The sequence below is a fragment of the Citrus clementina genome, unplaced genomic scaffold (genome assembly GCF_000493195.1).
Source record: "Citrus clementina cultivar Clemenules unplaced genomic scaffold, Citrus_clementina_v1.0 scaffold_8, whole genome shotgun sequence".
Lineage (NCBI taxonomy): Eukaryota > Viridiplantae > Streptophyta > Magnoliopsida > Sapindales > Rutaceae > Citrus > Citrus x clementina.
The window spans coordinates 19,709,273-19,716,434 of record NW_006262022.1 but is presented as its reverse complement, the minus strand read 5'-3'; the positions used below and the strand labels follow the sequence as shown (position 1 = coordinate 19,716,434).

Sequence of the window (7,162 nt, the reverse complement as noted above, 5' to 3'; positions counted from 1 at the left end):
CAAAAAAATGGATAGATTCATGAGTGCAAGTAAATCAGTAAAACATATAAGTCGTGTTGTAATTTCCATTTGTCTATAAATGTAATTTCACTTGGAACGGGGTTTTATTACGATAATGGAGGGGCGCCAATAGCTTTACTCAAAAAAAAAAAAAAAAAAATGTAGCTATTGTCTAAATATCAGTACAAATTTGGTGTAAAAGTCCAATAGACACAAACCTTTGGGCCAGACGCCTAGTTATTGGCATAAATAAGTGAATTAATGAACAAACCCAACCCAAGATGCGTCTCCCCTAGTGGATTCTCACTTAGAAATAATGTTATTTCTTCAGCTACTCTTGATGTTTGATTAAATTAAAATATAGACAATTTATTTTACTCGGAGACAGAAGAGGTTTATGACAAATTCCATAGTCATTTACCAAACCTCTAAATTTAAAATTAAGAGATATCAAGACAACTTTTTTTAACTATAATACTATTTGAATAGAGTAGTTAAAAAAATTAACTTTAAAACTTTCTAATAAATACAAATATAATATAAATAATTTAACCAATGTAGTATACTAATAATATTAAAATATTTAGATACCGTTTATTTTGATTTTTTTATTTTGATTAGAAGAATTTTATTATTAAATAATTAAGGTAGGCAAGTAAGGCCCGCGGGCTTTAGTATTTACACCTTTTTTTAATTGATAGTTACTTTGTTTACACTAAATTGTCCTACATATTAATTTACAGTAATTGTGTGTTTACTTCATGGAAGGAGAATAGACTGGAATGTGAATGAGATTCCAATATTTACTTGGCAAAAATAAATGGGAATAGAAATGTGCTGGAATGTCATTGATGTGTTTACTTGACAAAATAAATGGGAATAAGAAATGAGAATGAGAATCAATTTACCAAAATACCCATAATATTAAATAATGTAATTTCCATTAACTAGATACATGTATAAATATTATTATAAAAATGATATTAATTAAAAAAATAAAATTAATAATAATAATAATAAATGTTAATAATGATAATATTAATAAAAATAACAATAATTAATAATAACTAAAATAACAAAGGTAATAAAATTTAATAATAATAATTAAAATAATAAAATTAGTTGTGATTTGAACGAGGGTAATTCGAGAAATATGAAAAAATTATAGGGATATAAAAGTCAGATTAGGGAATGGGAATCCGCATTCCCAACCCCCCATGGGAATGTGATTCTCATTTTTTATTCTTAAATTGTGTGAGACCCGCACATTTTATTCACATTCCCAAATTATATTTTGCCAAGTAAATATAAGTTTCATTCTCATTCCTTAAACCCTAAAATAAACACACCATAAGATTATTTTTGTAACGGGATAATATCCATGGAATGTAATATCCCAAAATAGACAGTAGCTTATTTACAATATATTATCAATGCATTATTTATAGGTATGGCAAATCTAAAATATCAACTAATTAATATATGAAGGAATGTTTATTTATATTCCCTCAATAATGTCACTATTAAGGCCTAATTGTAATGCCATAATCTTATATTTAATTATGCAACCTTTTGTTTAGTACCTTTTGGCTTCTTCAAACTCTCTAAATACTATGTATTTAAGATTTTTTATGTTTGGATTTTTTATTATTATTTAACCAACATGCTCTTTAGGAAGATTTTTGTGTTTTGATTGTTTGACTTATTTGAATTTTTAGTATTGTGTGCTTCATTTCTTCATGAGTTGAACAATGATGGAGATAGTTGGATCATAAGGATTAGGCTTTGTAGGACGTGAGAGTCTGTTAATACTAAGAGAATGAAGAATTGATTAGTGCGGACATGATTTTTATTAATGAAAATATTGTATAAAAAATTACTTCTCCCATTGTTTTCTCTAATTATCTTTTTTTTTTTCCCAATTATTTTACACTTAATGTAGCATTTTTTTTTCATAGGAAAATTTAATACATGCAACAACCAGGAAAAATTTAGTGACAAGGTTTAGACACATGTTGAGTGAGGTTTCTTTGTACAATGTCAAGAATTTGAAAGTTGTTTCAACTACAGACGAGTACAGACCACTTTCAAATTAATATAAGATTGTTTTTTGTTATAACTTCGCTTAAGAGGTTAGAAGAAGGAACTGTTAAGATTCTGATAAATGAATTTGATTGATTTACGTGTGAATGATAACACAATCCTCTCAAGTATTTATTTTAATTATTAACGTTTGTTAATCTTTAAGTGTATAATAGAAATGATTGATCCTTATATTTTAATATGTTTATATTATTTTTTCATGATATTACAGATGTTGTTAGAAGTTTATGTGGTGTGGGTGATTTTGAGATCGTTGAAGTTGGTTAGAAAAAAAAAATAAAAGTTCTAACATATTAGTAAATTCAATATAATCAAGAAAACTATGACTATATATCTTTTTTGTTATTGTTTTATCATAAGAATTGATCGACAGTTTGAAATCTTACTAGTTATTATCTAATTTTTAATTTTCTTTTTCAATGAATACATCCAATATTTGTTAAAGAAAAACCGTTAAAAGTACAATGAAAAAGGGTATAACCCTTAGAGATTATTCAACGTATTCACAAGAAAAATTAATTAGAAAATATGTTCTAGGCAGCCCAAGCATCTTCTTACAGACGCAGTAGAATAAACAACAGTACTTGGCGGTTAAAATAATTAATGTAAAAGAAAAAATTATTGAATATCACTCTAAATCCAATTGGAATGTAGAATGAACAACCTCAATTCCTTGAATTATTGCCTAATTATTTGTTCTAATTCTTAAGAAAAACATTTTTTTTTTCTTTTCCTCACACCCCACCTCTTCATAAACACAAATAAAAAAGTTAAGTGGTAATATTCATATCAAAATAGGGAATAAAAATATTAGTGATTTGCAATAAAAAAAAGTAACCAACTATATAATAATGTAATTCGAGACTTTCGAATTTAATGATAATACAATATCTTTATAATAAGTTTTTCTCTTTACATTATTAACTTTTGTTAATTTTTATAGATAGTTCGGTGACAACAAAGATTACTTTATGAGAAAAATTGGAGAAAATGTTTGTAGAAATAAATTCTTTTTTTAAAGCCGCGCGAAGAGCGGTTCTATTCCCTCATTATATATATAATCAATGTCCATCGAATGTATATCAAACCCGAACCTAACTCTTATGGTTAAAGCATCTTTAGTCTACTAAATGAATTGTCCGTTTTGCTCTTATTCTTTCTATAATAAAATTCCTCTAATTTTCTTCCTATCATGTTTTCAAAAGAAAAAATCTATGTCCGAAAAAGGGTGCCAGATATATTGTCCTGCATCGCTTTTGAGCAGCTTTTAGACTCGTTTATAAGTTCAAAAAAAATGTTTTGGGTTGCAAAGTTTAAGAATAAAATTATTTGTAATTGCAAAGCTCAAATAGCACCAATCTGCACCCACTAACTAATTTGTTTCTGCAATATGGAGTTTTTTTTTTTTTTTTTTTGTTGGGGGGGGGGGGGGGGAAAATTATTTGTTTTCCCTTGCACGTTCCATCTGTTGTCTATTCAATTTAATATTCTTCCACATGCTATCTATTATATATTAATATAATCTTTTCAATTTATTTGTCAAAATTTTGTAACTTTATTTTTTAGTTAAATTAAAGTAGCTTTTGTTAAAATCATGAGTCATACTACAAACTCATGAGTCAAGCTACAGTAGCCGAATTTTTTTTGCATGAATGGGTGCCCGATTAGGGAACTCAAAAATTTAAATTTTTATTAAAAAAAATATAGTTGTCAAATTTATTTTTTAAAAATCATATGAAAAGGTCCAATGCGGATTAGTCGAGGCCCAATGCGGTCGCGAGACACCAGATGATTTACAACCAAAAAAAAAAATTATATGAAAAGACCAAAACATTCAGGCAATTTATAAATAACATGCAATAAAACAAAAGAGACTTCAATTTGCCTCTAAGAGCTTGTCCAAATAGTTTTTAAGCAAGTTTATTTAATTACCATTCAAAAATTTGAACGTTGGAGGAGGTATGAGTTTAAAAAGTTGATTTGAAGTTTCACGAACCTCTACTTTTTTTTTCTATGAAAAAAATGCATCTCAGTCTTTTCATGCTCTTATTTTTCAATTTTTTGTAACTGTTAATAATGTCAAATTAGCTTTGCTAATTGTAACTATTTATTTGTATAACTATGTTGACCTTTAAATTTGCCTTACGATAGATAAGTATATATATAAATGCAATTCAAGGGAGATGTATAGAGCTATCTATAAGTCTTAGTTTTGAGAAGTAATGGGAGAAGTAAACGAGAGATCAATTGAAGTCATGAATCCCATTGAAAATGAAGGTGGGGTAAGTGTAAAAGAGTTGTTTGAAGGTCATGCTCAAATAACTGGGCTATTCCTTAATAATTTAAGTCCGATGTCACTCAAGGGTGCAGTTGAGCTAGGCAGAGCGGATATAATTCACAGCCACGGAAAGCCTACAAAAACTAGTAATCCATTCCGTTTCATGCGTCTGTTAGTTCATATGGGCTTGTTTTCCAAAACCAAAGTTGGAGGGGGAAAAAGAAGAAGATTATGGCCTCACTCCTATTTCTACACTGCTCATCAAAGACAAGTCCTACTGCTTGCACCGCTTGTTTCAGGAATTCTTGACCCAGATAATATCTTTCCACTCCATTTTGTAAGTAAATTGTTCAAAGGGAATGATGTCTTAGTATGGGAAACTGTCCGGGGAATGAAGCATTGGGAGATTATGAACCAAAACCCTAGACTAAGCCAGCGGTTCAATCAAGCAATGGTAAATGATTCCGAAATGGCAACCTTCATTGTCAAAGACTGCTGCAGGACACTCATTGAAAGGTTGGGTTCCATGGTCGATGTTGGAGGTGGAAATGATAGATTTTCCAAAATCATATCTGAAGCATTCCCGGCATCGAATGCACAGTACTTGACCTCCCACACGCTGTCGCTATCATGCCTCAAACTGAGAATTTAAAATACGTAGCAGATGATATGTTTCAATTTATCCCTCCGGCAGACGCATATTTCTTCATGGTGGGCAATTTCTTTTTTTCTTTTTTTTTCAAGCTTCAATATATTATTATCTATTAATTTAATTACAGATAAATATAGTCCAAGTCCAATTAGGGTTTACCAACTTTAATATGGTTTGGAACAAATTAAAAGATAAAAAAAATTATAAATTCCAACATATTAGAGGATAAAATATACTACATTACAGTGTGAGTTTTTTTAATCTTTTAGTTTAGTCCTGATATTGAAAGCCATATTTATTAAAAGGGTGCATTTACATCAAAATTCTGAGCGAACATTTAGATTTGAGCATCCTCAAGTGTGGATGTCCGCACACTATAAAATGAGGGACTCACCCTTTACAGCATTGTAAAGGCCCTTTATAGGTGTAAAAGCATGAGTCCACACCAAATGATATTAAGTAAATGAATGATTGGCATGTATGCAGTTGTTTTTTCATGCATTTGGTGGTGAGGATAGCTTGAAGATACTGAAGAAATGCAGAGAAGCTATTGCAGGCAATGGTCAGAGAGGAAAGGTACTAATCATGGACATTGTAATTAATGAAAAGGAAGATGAGGATCAAGTAACTGAAGCAAGCTCTTGTGTGACGCTTTGATGAGCGTTTCTGTTGATGGAAAAGAGAGAACTGATAAAGAATGGAAAACTCTATTCTTGGATGCTGGTTTTACTTGCTGCAAAATAACAACTATGTTTGGTTTGAAGTCCCTCATAAAAGTTTATCCGTTAAAGAACTGGACAATCGCACTAATGCCTGCAAGGATATATTACTCTGAATCGCCAATAATACTATTCAAATGGTAATTGCCAGCTGCTGTCCAGAAGAAATTAAGAAAAAAGGATTAATTACTTGTACTCTGCCATTGTTCCCACGAGTATCTGCTAGCAGCCTTGTCTAGACAGTTTTATCAATTGTGTAATTTTCTTCAGCTAATAAAAAAATCATAATCTTTCTCTATTAATAAAAAATTCTTAAATCTTTTTCAGTCTCTTAATGAATGAAGGTTGTGATTCCTTATTTAAAAAAAAAATTCTTAAATCTGAGATAAATTTTAGAAATTTCTCGTTTGAGTCCAACGACATTGCATACTTTGTCTCTTAATTGTTAGGTTGAGCCTTAGGATATATGTATTTGGCATCCAATGTAAAAGATTTTTAAGTGGAGCTCATATTTAAAGGTATGTAAACGAAAACCTGCTAATGGGAAAAACGTTGACTGGCAAAAGGCACGGTCTTGAATTTAGCTATCCCAAGAATTTATTTCATCAACTCCTAGTAATTACTTTTATATGTAATTTTATTCTTATAAAATAATAAGCAAAATTACATAGAAAAAGATAAAAATAAAAATGATAAATGATAAAGAGTCTCATCTATCTAAATCCACTCATAGAAACCCGTTTGCTGCGACTAATTTTGTGGGCCGCAGATAATTTGGTACTGAGAAAAATTTGGTTGATATCTGCATATGTATTAACCGACCCATATATTTTTTTTAATTATTTATGTTTTGAATTGTAACCATAAAAATCGCATTAAAAAAATTTAATCATAATATATGTGATCTAAGATTATTACTCAAACCCTAATCTTCTTAATTCCTAAACATAATGCAACTCATTGTAGCCACATGCCATGCTCCTTCCACCCACCCACCCACACACACATATATCATATACTTTTAAAAAGTAGAAACTTTATAATTGTAAAGTTTAAAATTACTAGTATTTTATTTTAATTTGATTAATTTTACTTGTTCTGCTTTAATGACTTAAACCTAATGATTGCTTATTAAAGTTAGGTTTACTTGTTAATATTATTGACAATACTTATATATAGGATAAAAGACGGAGCAAGACATTAATCTTAGTGATGATGATTTGTCTACAACAAAAATAGTGTTAGATTGATATATTTTATGTATTCGTTTTAATGTTGAAACTTAATTTCTCATTTACATTAATAAGCTCTAGAACTGAGTATTTTATACGAATTTTTAAGCTACGATTATAAATTTATAATTTGAATTATATAATTTAAATATTTATATATTATTGAAAGTACTATTTA

General features: G+C 29.2%; 1 pseudogene; it reads left to right on the top strand.

Annotated features, from left to right (window-relative positions):
• The first annotated feature begins 4,358 nt into the window (after positions 1–4,358).
• LOC18034842 lies at positions 4,359–5,896 on the top strand (annotated as a pseudogene).
• Positions 5,897–7,162: the final 1,266 nt, after the last annotated feature.